The sequence below is a fragment of the Tachysurus vachellii genome, chromosome 19, assembly GCF_030014155.1.
Source record: "Tachysurus vachellii isolate PV-2020 chromosome 19, HZAU_Pvac_v1, whole genome shotgun sequence".
In the NCBI taxonomy this organism is placed as follows: domain Eukaryota; kingdom Metazoa; phylum Chordata; class Actinopteri; order Siluriformes; family Bagridae; genus Tachysurus; species Tachysurus vachellii.
The window spans coordinates 8700264-8713554 of record NC_083478.1 but is presented as its reverse complement, the minus strand read 5'-3'; the positions used below and the strand labels follow the sequence as shown (position 1 = coordinate 8713554).

Below are 13291 nucleotides of genomic sequence, written 5' to 3'. Positions count from 1 at the left end.
CACACAGAAACCCAGCAGTGTCTTGAGTAATCATGTAACAGACTTGGAGGGATTAAACAGTTCATTCCTTTATACTAATCAACAATTTTTTACTAAGCTGCATTCCATTGTACTGTGACAACGGGTTACATGGTACATTACTGTATGGCTGGCAGTTTGTAAACAAACCAATATATCGTGATATCCAATGTGTAGATTAAAAATGTCTTCAAGGAATACAATATGATATTTTGTCATCTTTTTATTGCAGTCTGAATTTATGGCTGGCATTTGTTGTGATTTTGGTTATTCGGATGAAGCTGATGCACAACTTTCATTATGAACAGAAACGGAACTGATGAAGGAGAAGCATGATGTCTGAGTTCCTCTTCTCATTTATCCTTTTCATTTATTTATTTATTTATTTTTCTTGGTTGTGTCACTCTTTCTTTGTGTGTGTTTCTCTGTCTTTATGATTCTCTCAAGACAGCACATGTGGACCCTGAGACGCATCGCAATTATTTAGTTTTCATATGTTAATATGAGTCATACTTATTTAGCACTTATCTATTGACAACTTTCTAGAGAACATAAATAGCATAAAATAGAAAACATTTTGCAAAGCAGAAAAATGTCATCTGTAGTGCAGTAACTGATTCGTTATCTTGAGTAAGGCACATGATGTGTCACTCACATTCTCAGCATTTCTTTCATTATCTTGTTTATCTATTATTTCATGCAGAAAAAGAAAAAAAATACCCGCAGGGTGAAGCTGTGACAAAGTTGAATCAGTGTTGTAGATTGTTTTTATTTGTAAAATGATCTTTTTGCACCTTGCTTTTGTCAGGGGATACAGTAATTTATTTAGTGGAGCTGTAACTTACCTATTCTTTCTATTACCTGTTTGCTTTGTTTTTCCAGACAGCTTGTGAAATTTTCAGTCTTCAGAACAGAGGACATTATCTGGTTTTCTGCTTTTTGAGTGACATGAAAGCTGTTTTTATGTTGTTTACTGACTTTTTGAAAACCGGGTCTTTAGTACTAAAAAATGGTGCAGGAAGTAAGTCGCTCTCATGGTGTTACATCTCTGGGTAGGCCTAAAATTTGTATGATCAGAAATGATGATTTTCTGGCCTTGAACAGCATCAGCAACCTAGGAAATAGAGTCACTGTGAAGTGTTTTTGCAGAGTAGTGGTTAATGGTGAAATAGTTCATTCACAAAACTACTCGCGTACTTTTCGGAGAAACTCGTACAGTACACTGTCATTCTTTCTGATCGAGAGATAAGTATTTTCTCTGTGAAGACATTCATTGTCTGTGATCTGGGGCAGGGGGAGACATGTTATGCAGTGGGGAAGTACTACCAAAAAGTGAAACAGGACATCTGCGGTCAATTTAAGAATCCTTGTTATTTCATCCCTGTAAGGAAAAGTCTGGGGCCTTTAGTTGCTATACAAGCATCTCAGATAAAAGAAAAGTGTCTGTTCATTAAAACTGTGAACAAACATGTTGACATTGTCTTCAAATTCATTAACCACAGTGAAATGCTCCGATAGATGGGATGAGGATGATGATTACTTGAATGTATGTTCTATGTACTTTTTTTTGCTACATTTAGACTGTAATGACCTTTCAGCCATATTCATCTAGAAACTGCATTAACAGAAAACATTGTGTTTGCATTGCATTTGGTGGATGTAACGGTGAATGTGTGGATGTGTATGAGCTGTAATGTGAATCTGGAAGTGACTTGAAATTGAAAAAAAGTTTGATTGACAAAATAAAAAAAACAAACCATTTTGTTATACATTTCCTTCTTTTCCTATCTTCATACTGTACAAGAAAGAATTGACCTTGTAAATGTTTCTGGAAAACGTGTAGATATCATAGTTAATATATCATGTTAATATATTGGCATAGTTAAATTCCATAACATGCCAATTACATGTGATACCAATTTCACCTGTTCGCACATACATAAGTTCTTTCATAATTTTTTTCGTTAATTCTTAGTTTTTGCCTTGACAATAGAAAATATGAGCTACAGTAGGCATCATGTATGACAGTTGCCAAAATGAGATATGAGCTACAAACTGACCAGATCCTGACATTAGCTACTGTATATAGAAGACATATCTTGTATGTATAGGGCTTATATGTGGATATGAAGAAGCAATACAGGAGACCTATATTTCCTGTATATGCATATATATGCACCTCAATTTTGCCTATATGTGGCATATATACGCATATATGTGCATATACGCTGCATATAGGTTTCATATATGCGCATATATCCACATATAGATTCTTTCCATGTGGGGTTACTTAGCATGATTTTGTGGAAAGCCTAATCAAGGTTAGAAAATTTATAAAACATTAATTGAAACATTTATGATTTGTTATGTTACGATTAAGATTTGTCATGTTACAGTACAGGCTAAAGATTTTTTGGATTTGGATTTTTTTTTTTCAGAAATCAGCTCCTGCATAATTTCCCCAAACAATTAAAATGATTTGAATGGCATTTGTAAGCTAAAATGTCATGATAATGGGAGGTTTATCATCAGTTTTCATTCTTCATTTTTTCACTTTTTCTCACTTCACAATACAGAATCATTTCTACAGTGTAAGAGTGAAAATACTCTGGATCTCCTCCTGTAATTGGTTTTCTTTTATAACATGTTCAATAATATTTAATTATTTATATTTTCCTGCAAACCTTGCTAGGAGTGCAGTGAGTCGTGTTTCTGCCAGAGCTCAGGTCTGTGTGGGTTTCTTTTGGGTTCTCTGATTTTCCCCCAGCTCCCTAACAACATGCTGTTAGGTAAATTAGCAACCCTAAATGAACTAAATTGACATACTAAATTAACCATAGGTAAGAATGAGTGTGTGAGTGTGGGGGTGTTCACACCATGAATACCATAACACCATCCATTCCCACCACCATCCTGACCAACACAAAGCACTTACTACAGATGATTGAACTACACAAATGAATGATATTGTCATCAAAAATGACCATAAAACTAAATAACTAATAAAACTACTTTTATACACTTTTTCTGAATAAACTATGCTTTATAGCTGTAATCTCTTCATCTTTGTAACCCAAGCTAGCAAAACCAGATTCATCTTTGTTCAGTGTCACTGTGTGGCAAGGAAATGCTATGCTTAATGTAGTTAATTTATGTCAGTGCAGAAGCCAAGTAGGGCATTCCCTTCCCCGATGGCTCCATTATGTAGGCACAAAGCACTTGCTCCACTGTCCCAAATAAACCAGGTTAAGGGTTCTCTGAAGACCATACGTCACTGCTTATTCCATATGCCACTTGGCACTAATGGCCATTTAATCTGTACTACTGATAGCAGAGTTTTGGAGAATAGCAAGTAATAGGTCAATAGAATCCTGGGCAGGAGCAAAATTTTTAAAGCAGCTTTCAGAAATTAGCAATACTGATTTGCAAAACTACTCTGACTTAGAGAGGTACTGTATCGATCCTTATATCAGGTGCTGGACTGATATCATGCTCATTTCCTAATATTAGCACTCCAAAGACTGCTCTAGTTCTAACATACCATAAGTTATACTATCACACAAATTGAAAGATAAATATATTTTGATTTCACATGAAATCTGTAAAACGTCAAGTGGATGCACTACAACATCTTTGTAACCAGATGAAAAAAAATAATCATTAAGAGTTCACTGCTACCAAATAGCAAATATCAAACCTGCGGCAAACGCTGAATAGTAAGAAACATTCTCAGATAAAACTAGGTGAGTGAAAATTACAGTGATTACACGGTATTTGGTTCTTTGTCAATGACAATTCACCAACATGGCACCAGAGAGCATCTTCCTGCGAAATTTGAACTTCTTATTATTGACAACGCTAATTTCCTTTGCTAAACATATATACAGTAGAATATAAAGCACATGGACACTCAGGATAATTGCAAAGTCCTAGGGATTATTTATCAATTGAGTAAGCTCACCCCTGACCCTGATTTGCTTTGCCTTTTTATTACATCTTAAAAAGCCGCTTGTTCGGGTTTATGTCTGTTTATCTACTCTTGTTGTGTTTGTAGCCATGACTTTGTCTTTTTCTTTTTTTTTCACCGAGCAACTATAATGCATGACCTGGATCTCCACATTGAATGTGATTATTATTTAGATTTTAGACATTGTTTGTTGTAAACCTCTCACACATGGTTCCTATTATACTTTGTCACTTTTGCCCTCATATCCTGAGGTCAATTACTGGGTAATAACATACAAAAGGTCTTCATTAATATGAGTTCACTCAGTCCCTTTTTTGGGAACACTGAAAACCTCAGCCTCAACAATCCAAATCCCAGCATGAGTAACTCAACTTTTTTCACTAACTCTAATTAAGACCACTTCTGCACTTGTCTTGTACAGCCAGACAAATATGATGGATATCTGGGCAAATGCAAACCTCTGTCTTTGCTAGGGAAGTGGTTAAAAAATTCATCCACTTCTTGCCCTACTCACCAGTTTGAAAGGGAATTCCGAAATGTTTTTGATTGCTTAGTCTCAGGGAAGGATACTGGAGAGACTACTTTCTTTCAAACAAGATTTTTCATGTACAACTAATAAGTTCTGAGAAAAGCATCTCTGTATGGTACATAACGCATATGGTGAAGATGGAAAAGGTGAAGGTGGAAGCAGTTGCCTCCTGGATACATAGCTGAACTACTGAAGAACTGCACAGATTCCAAGGATTTGCACACTTTTTTGACACCACATCTAAAGTGGAAACATAAAATATTTAGTTTGTTAGAAAAGGCCATCTAAGTGTTCCAGAAACTGGAGGGAACTTTTTTCCAGTGTAGTGGATGATGAAGTTTCCAGAACCTAAAGCATCTAAAAATAGAGTTGGAGCCATGTTATCTTAACAACATGGTAATCCTTCCAATCTACCCCTGTGCCTTCTTCTCTCAGAAAATAACACCAGCAGAACAACACTATGACCTGGGAAACTGAAAGTAGCTCATCATTAATGCTACATTGGAAGAGCATCAGCATTGGCTTAAAGAACCTGAACACCTGTTTCTCATAATCACAGGCCAGCAGAAACTAGACTATGCCAAGTCAGCAAAAGATTAAAATTTCATGCTAAGCCATGTTGTTCCTCTTCTTTTCATGTTTTATTTTCACCCTTTATCACAGATCACAGTTCACCACCCCACCACCAGAGGGCAATCTCCCCTAAATTGTAAATGCTTTATTGTTGGTCATGTTTATTTCTTGCCAGAACAGTATAAAAAATCTCATTATAATTGCAAAGTCTTGTCATATTTTCAGCAATTCGAGTAAGTTTGGAGCTGTTGTTTCTCTGATTAAGCTCAGTGTTTGACACTAGCTTCACTAGTTTTTTTTTTCTTGTGGTGGATTTCTCCTTGATCTGGTTTACTTCTGATCTTCTGTGTATCCCTTACCTGTCTTTATGACTATGATTTTAGATCTGACTTTAGGATTGTGTTTTACTGAGCCTACATTGTGTATGACCTAGATCTGCCCATTGTTTGAGATATTTTGGTTTTGGACAATTATACTTTTATGTTCACTTTGTTACGCAGTACTTATACCATTGAGCATCAAAATAACAGCCCAGTGCGATGTTGATTATTATGTGAACCCTTATGCCTTATTTATATTTGCAACTGTACAACATTTCATATCATGTTTTATATTCAGTAGATGTTCAAAGAAGCATGCTGGAATTTAATACAAGTCAAATGTCACATCAAACATAACATTGACATTTCTGGTGCATAGACTTATAATGTATCGCTGTCAGAAAGGGAGACATTTAACCAGTGGGATAATGCTGAATCATCACAGTGACTATACACACTGAATATGGACAGAAATGTGAAAGTGCAGCTTTAGAGCTGGCCATGAAAAATTTGTGTTTATGTAGGTGTACCAGAGACTCCCAAGGTCAATCACGTACTTTCACAAGGCACTTCAGACACAACGAGCACTATAGCTTTTGTCACTTCCCCAGACACACACATACACACACACACACACACACACACACACACACACACACACACACACACACACACACACACACACAGTGGATCTGTGGATCCAGAGCCTAGGAACATTGGGCCTGGGGAGGGATTGAAAGGCACCATTGCAGAGGACCATGTATCCATACCTTTAAACATTCATTCACACCTGTAGGGGAAGTAGGAGGTAGGAGGAAACCAGAGAACTCACACAGAGAGAGAAAAAATGTGAAACACCAACAGACCTTAACCCAAGATCAGGATCGAAGCAGGGAAAATTATATTAGAAACATTGCAGAAGTGTAGTATGACTTATTGTAAGTCAAATCTACCTATCTAATCTATCATTCATTTTTTTGTCATTTTATTTGACATAGGATACTTTCAGAGGTTAGAATGATGCACTCATTTTTATTTTCAACACAGTAACAGCGGTGTTGTGTCTAATTTTGACATCCTCACAGCTGATGACTAATGTCCGTGCCACACTAGAGGATAATTAGGCTGATTTTTAGACTGAGACAACTCTTCTGATGATAGCACAAAGTGTCCTCATTTCAGACTGGTCTTGAAGGATTTATTACCCACATTATCCTGTGACATAGGGCACTTAAACTCTTGTAACTTCTTGCAGTGTGGGGACAATGACGTGTGTTTTGTGTAAAAGTGCAATCTTGAAATACTACATACTGTATTGATCGTTTAGCCAAACTGAATAATCCATGTTTGCCTTGATCTAAAATTATGTTTATTCACAACAAACAAAGTGATCCCAGGTTTCTTGAAGCTGTCACCTTGAGCATATTTATGAGCAAAATTCAAATCTATGTTGTGTTATGAGACTCATTGTGCAGTCATTATTCCTAATAGTATAGGTTTGATGGCAAGATGTGTCCTAGTGGTGACTGTAGAAAATACATATAGATAGGAAAATAAGTGCAGATACCAGCAAGTCTTGCTTGGATTGCTGGTTGTGTTTCTTATGACAACCAAGCCACATACCAATGTAATGCCTGAAGGCCACCTTAAAACCTGATTTTGAACACCACCTGAGCTGATTTCTAATAGCATTTAATCAGTAATAAATGTCAAAATGTCTTAAATATCAAATATACTGCACTTAAATACAGTACTGTGCAAAGCTCTAGTCTCTCTCTAGCATATATAGACAGTAGATTACCTTACAGATTACCTACATCATACATTTAGTCAGACTTTGCTGTTATATTAACTGCCACACTTGACTGTTCCAAGTCATCCACAAGAGCACTGGTGAGATCCTGGTTATATCAGGCTATATCAGGTTCTGATACAGAGCAAGTAGACCCGGCAATGCAGTCAGCATTCCAATTCATCCCAAAAGTCTTCACTGAGGTTGAGGTCAGGGTTCAGCTCAGGGCATCTGTGTGCTTTCAAACAAACTTTGGCAAACCATGTGTTTATGGACCTGGCTTTGGGCACTGAACTGTTGTCATGCTGGAACAGGTTTAGGCTAGGCATTTTTTCCAGTAAAGGGCAATTTTAATGATAGATCATACAAAATATTCTAGACAATCATGTGCCACTGACATTGTGGCAAAAAACTTGAGGAAGGGCCACAATTAGGGTTCATCTTTAGCCATCTGTATACTATTGGCCGATTATTGTATTACCCAGACATTTTTATGGAATTTATGTATATAGCTTTGCAATATGCTTTTAATATTGATTTTCCATAAGTGACATCTAATGAGCACTTCACTTTGTTCATAAATTGTGATTTGAAGTATGCTTGGATTTTAAACAGCTGTTGTTTTTCTTTGCTCTTGACTACATGGAATATATATAAGACTTTTGTTTTGAGTCCTGATGAAAAAGTAAATCAAAATCCACACATTGATAAAGGTCAAACATCAGAAATAGTATAGCAAATTGGGAAACACAACATCACTCAACTCCAAATGAAAAAATGGCTAAATATGGCGATATACAGTATGCAGATATACTATGAACTTTGCAAGAATATACACTGAATAGACAATAAACACTGACCTAAACAAAGCCTTTATTTAAAAAGTCATAAGCTGTTAAAAGTAGGCTTTTTTATATTATAACCAAGCTAGGTAAACATCAGACAGAATGATTGCAGTTCTTTGTCTTTGTCAACAACAGGAGCATTTAATAAGGACCGGTCCTTTATGTTTAAGTTTTATTGTTGTGTTTTTTCTTTCTATCTCTGGACCGCCATAGCATTTTCATAATGCATGCACAATGCAATCACAAAATATAACAATATATTTGTAGTGTAGTCTTTTGTCTTTCCTAAGCACCCTTTCGTTACAAGCATGATACAAGCAACATTCTTCATTCACCAGCATAATCTTACTTCATCTGGTCTTATTGTAATAGAGACAAGCGAATTTAATTACAATTGCTGCACTGTTTTCTTTAAAAGCCATCAGGGAGCTGCTTCTTCAGTGCATAAATGGATTTAACACACAGTCATGTTTTCATAGCTAAGCTCTTAGACAACTTTAGCTGTTGACCTGAGCTGCCTCTGCAAAGAATCAATAAGACAAAAGCAAATATTACATGGAACATGTTGTTTTAAATCCATGCTGAAGACATGTGCTGCTGAGAAACTTTGGGTGTCTTGAGAATTACAGATTGTATCAGGTTGTACTGTTTGGCAGAAAAAAGGGATAAAGGTTAAGCTGCTTATACCAATGGACGGCACATTATCAGCTGCTTATTCATTCTTCCAGTGCCTCTGTGTTTTCTGTTCGTATTGACAATATGCTTGTAAATGCAAGAGAAGCTTTTAAGTTATTGTGAATTGGCCCCTGAAGGACACTCACTATTTCTGCAGCAAAACGCATGAACACATTATAAATACCCAATTTATAAAGCAGGATATTCCTCTCTCTCTCTCTCATTTTCTACCGCTTATCCGAACTACCTCGGGTCACGGGGAGCCTGTGCATATCTCAGGCGTCATCGGGCATCAAGGCAGGATACACCCTCACGCAATCACTCACTAAGGAAAATTTTCCAGAGATGCCAATCAACCTACCATGCATGTCTTTGGACCAGGGGAGGAAACCGGAGTACCTGAAGGAAACCCCCGAGGCACGGGGAGAACATGCAAACTCCACACACACAAGGCGGAGGCAGGAATCAAACCCCCAACCCTGGAGGTGTGAGGCGAATATGCTAACCACTAAGCCACCGTGATCCAACCCCAACCCCAGGTTATTCCTGAAGTCTGTAAAACATGTCACTGTCAGAGGAAAATCAACATTTGTCACACTTATTAATTATCTTATATACTGCTGAAAATAAAATAAAAAATTCACCACATGATATTGGACAGAGAATGAAAGACCTGTAATAAGTGCGAAAAACATTAACAAGAAACCGAACAAAAAAAAAAATACACACTGACAAATCCAAAAACACAAACACAACAGCAGAATTGTAAACACACTACTGTAGCAACCCAAAAAACACTATAGAAAATTGGTTACATATCAACATTAAGATTATACTCTTGTGGCTTCACTACTGATGCTTTTATTCATGCTATATAAGTGAAATATTCACATCTATATAAATCTTTTTTGTTTTTCATAACAAAGAACAACTTTTTACAATTATGACATTCAGTTGAATTTAATTCAATTGTAATTCAATTCAAATTTATTCGTATAGCACTTTTAACAATGGACAGCTTTACAGAACGTAAGAATATAATACAAAAATCTTTATATTATACAAAGATTAATATAATACAAACATTTAAGATTAATATTAGATATATTTAAATGTGATTGTATTTATCCCTAATAAGCAAGTCTGAGGTGACTGAGGCGACTGTGGCAAGGAAAAACTCCCTTAGACAGAAGAGGAAGAAACCTTGAGAGGAACCAGACTCAAAGGGGAACTCATCATCATTTGGGTGACACTAGAGGGTGTGATTATAAATCGATATACACAATGGATAGTGTTATTATGAATAATGTCCTTTCTACGGTCACATAGAGCCCGACAATTGTGTAGTTATTAGGAGGTTGTTGTCCTCAAAGACCACATGGAATTGGCATCTTCTCTTTTGAATCATCTCCTCGCTTGCAATTAGCTGTGCTGGGAATTATTATTAGTATATTTTATGTCAATATTGTGCTAAGATTTTCTAAAAACACTAAAGATGGCGGCTAAAAAACTCTTGTGTCAACACTTAACTAATTGGTAACTAATTGTATTGTCCTCTGCTTGATATATCACTTATATTTCCTCATTTGAAATTGTTTTGGATTAAAGCATCTGTGTTAATATATCATGTGCATCGATAAATGTCATGTAATAAATTAAATGAGTAGGATATTATATGAATATTGAACATTATATGCTCATCGCTGATCATCATGGGGACACGGAAAACTGAGAGATGGAGGATTTACAGTTGGAGGAAATGCAAAACTGGACATAATAATATAATACTGTCGATCTTGGCAGCATTCTGTTTTGAATGTGTTTCTAACAGTTTTGAAAGCAGCCTATTAGCTTTCGAAAAATGTTCTGCAAATCTATAGTGTTTTACAGGTACGGGAGTGCGAATAACAACATAGTTCCTGGATTGTGGAAGATTTAAAGTATTGTGAAAGCAGTGAAAAATGACTCCGTTTGGTCTGCATGGATTTCTGTTCTGCTGTGTGAAAAGTTCTGACAATGTGACTTCAGTTTTGAACAATGTGTGTTAGCAACTGAAAAAAATCTGTAACGTTGATATGTTTTTGGTTTTGTTATTGTATTTCGGAAGGTTGCTCTTTTGTTATGACAGCATGTTACACACTTATAAGCCTCAGTAATTATACTACTGAGAATGAACTATAACAATCAGCTACCAGGGGCCTGTATGCAGACAAAAGAAAGGTAACATGATGATATTCATAAACTGTAACTGCAGTCTAGTTCCTCTGTATAAATCCCACCTCTAAGTCTAACGTGGGAACTGAGATAGCAGAGCTGTTGTCAGATGGTGGCTGATGAATCCAGTTAATATGCAGCCTAATCCAGGACAGAAGCATGAGTAAAAAGACTGGATTCCCAGAGCAGCCCACTCTCCCGCCTGCTGAGGGACAAGGGGCTGTCTGTTCAAAGCAAAATGCTTTGGAAAGAAAATGACAGCAGATATGAAATGAGAGTGTTTAACAGCAGGAGTGCTGAAATATTGAGCAGCTGGGTAAGTTTTGTTGACATGGCACATACTGTAAGTGTGCTTGTATCTCTATACAGAAACCTTATTGGTCTGTTCAGAGGATTGTTGCAGAATAAGAACTGGATTTATTTACTGGTGCTGGAGTATGAACGACAACATAGATCATGGATTGTGGAAGATTTATTGTGAAAGCAGTGAAAAATGAGTCAATTTGGTCTGCATAGATTTCTGATCTGCTGTTTGACGTGTTTTTGACAATGTGACTTCAGTTTTGAACAACGTGTGTTAGCAACTAAAAAACAACTGGGATGAATGAATGAATGAATGAGACTCTGAATGAACGTAGTATGGCTCTAAAACAAGCTGACACTACTTGTCAAATTATTTCTATGTTATTTTTGTAAGCCTTAATGTGTACAAATGTATTATGTTGCAAGATAATCCTGCGAGTGTGTAGTCCAGTTTTCACATCAGATTTAGCATTTTATTTGCCATAAAACACATTTTCAGTGAAATACAACGCATCAAACTTCATATTTTTAATCAGGTTTAAACATCAGATTTGTCATTGTGCTTTGACCAGCAATAACCTACGATATTAAATGAAATAATAAAAATCCAACCACTGTTTTTTTTTTAATTTATTACAATCAGTATTTGACGTCCTTGATATCTGTAAAGTGTTACATTTGTACAGGAGTGTTTAGGACAGCACCATCTACTGGCTTTAAAAGTAACCTTTCTTATAAGGGACAGATGAGCTTTAAGACTACGATGATTTATTCACAATAGCGGCATCTGTTTGGGCATGCTCTAATTTTTGCAATGTGTTTATGCCGCTAAGATATTTATGTACCAGTGCACCAATTCAGGTTGCATTTGCATTCATATAATCCTTCAACAAGATTAAAGCAGAAAATGAAAAATAAATACATAAGTAAATATATATATATATTCACTATAGAAAAGCATTTATACACATTAGTAATCCATGACAACCCACAGCCCATTAGCATCAATATTAAAAGTTTAAATACTTCAAAAAGTGAGCCAGAAGTTTGAATGAGGACATTTCTGTCAGACAGAATAGGAAAGCTGTCCATGTGCTCAGGGTCTAAGGGACTGGGTGGGTACTGATTCATCTGCAATCTGAACCCCACTGTGTGTTCAGTCAAATATCTTATTCCCAATCATTTCTCCATATGCTCTACAGACAGCAGCACACTGAGAGATCAAGAGTACATCTGTCCCAGTTCTGACACATTCTCTTGATGTCACAGTAGCAGTTCAGGTTGATGTTATCTTTGTGACAGAGTATTAAGTAGAGTAGGACTGAAATGGTTTGTAGAGATGTACCAGCCAGAAATGTCTAGGACCAGTGACAGATGAATATTCTACAGTATTGGGATTGTTGCTGTCTAAACATAGGCCACATCTTTACTAATAAGGATTGTATCAAACAACATGTTGTGGCAATGGTCAGTGTAAACCAAAATCATCAATTTGTTAAGGACTGGATTCACAGTCACAGCAAAAAAACGTCTTATTAAACTCATAGTTGTCATGCACCAGGAGGAACTCAGATCTCAATGCACCAGCGTAAAACACTGTCTTTAAGGATTTCATCCCAGAACCTAACAGCAGTAAGGGTACTGTTGGCTAGCATGTGGAGGTCTGTGCGATAATCCACAAATATTCCTCCTAAGACCAGCACTGACCCACCGCCAAACCGTTCATGCTGGATGATGTTGCAGGCACCGTAATGTTCCCCACTTCATCTCCAGACTATTTCACATCTGTCTTTGCTTGGTGTGAACCTGCTATCATCTGTGAAGAGAGTGGGACACAAATGATGGACCAGCCTGTTGCAATGCCAGCTGAGCTGCACTGAGCTGTTGTAAATAGTGTATGTTGCAGTGTTTATAGTTCGATATTTCCTGTTTTGGAGCGCCCATGTTCAGCATTGATTGACTTGTCATGTCATCTCCACAGTGGTGTTTAGTGGCACAACTATCACTTTCTCCATTATCATTGTGTAAATGAAAAACCAAGGTATAAGACTTGTG

General features: G+C 36.6%; 1 protein-coding gene across 8 annotated transcripts in view; it reads left to right on the top strand.

Annotated features, from left to right (window-relative positions):
* The window catches only part of rap1gapa (RAP1 GTPase activating protein a), a 107878-nt gene that overhangs the window by 35077 nt on the left and 59510 nt on the right, over nt 1–13291 (top strand). The gene's annotated exons all lie outside the window — the stretch shown is intronic.